Source organism: Charadrius vociferus, unplaced genomic scaffold, assembly GCF_000708025.1.
Source record: "Charadrius vociferus isolate BGI_N301 unplaced genomic scaffold, ASM70802v2 scaffold72, whole genome shotgun sequence".
Taxonomy (NCBI): domain Eukaryota; kingdom Metazoa; phylum Chordata; class Aves; order Charadriiformes; family Charadriidae; genus Charadrius; species Charadrius vociferus.
Window position 1 is genome coordinate 142112 of NW_009647830.1, and position 668 is coordinate 142779.

Here is a 668-nt window from a genome sequence, read left to right on the forward strand (position 1 = left end):
CCTGCTGTTGTGCCAGTTTTGTAGATGAAATTACTTCTCTTTATATTATTCTTCAATAAAATACTAGCTTTAAAAATCTTTTTTTTTCTGGTCAAAAATCCATTAACATCCACTAAGTAATTCAGGTGAGAAAATTGCTTTTATACTACACAACAGCCAGAGCTATCAGTTTAAGGAATTATTACTTACTGTTCTTTTCTGGAAGAGCGCGGATGGCAGGATGTAAGACAGTTCTGCACTCAGTTCAGTATCCTAACGATTCTCACACAGGAACATTTTTGTTTTGCCTTTTTTTTTTTTTTTTTTTTTTTTAAGGTTTAGCAGAAGCCTGTAGTGATAACACAATGAATCAAAGCTTGGACTCATTGGCTCAGTGCCCTAATGGACAAGGATTACTCATTAACAATTCTTTCTTTGCGAAACTCTCCAAACACAGGCTGTATTAAAACGTTGTGAATCCCAGCTTGGCTGTCAGCACAGAGATTTGAGATGCTCGTTAATACTCTGGTTGGGTGCAGGGGGGGAAGTTGGCTCAAAAAGTGGGGTGGTAGTACCTTGTTGCTGATTATAATACTTTTCTTGCACATGTACATTTTTATGACACTCTCGGCCTCCTTGTCTTTCCCACCCAAGGAGCCCAGATGTCATTCCAAGACATATACCTGACT

General features: G+C 38.3%; 1 protein-coding gene across 1 annotated transcript in view; it reads right to left on the minus strand.

The window, feature by feature from the left end:
* The window catches only part of NR1H4 (nuclear receptor subfamily 1, group H, member 4), a 41927-nt gene extending 41656 nt beyond the window's left edge, over positions 1–271 (minus strand). Inside the window, exon 1 of the mRNA XM_009882575.1 lies at positions 190–271. The gene's annotated coding sequence lies outside the window, so the exon portion shown is untranslated. The remainder of the gene's footprint in view (positions 1–189) is intronic.
* Positions 272–668: the final 397 nt, after the last annotated feature.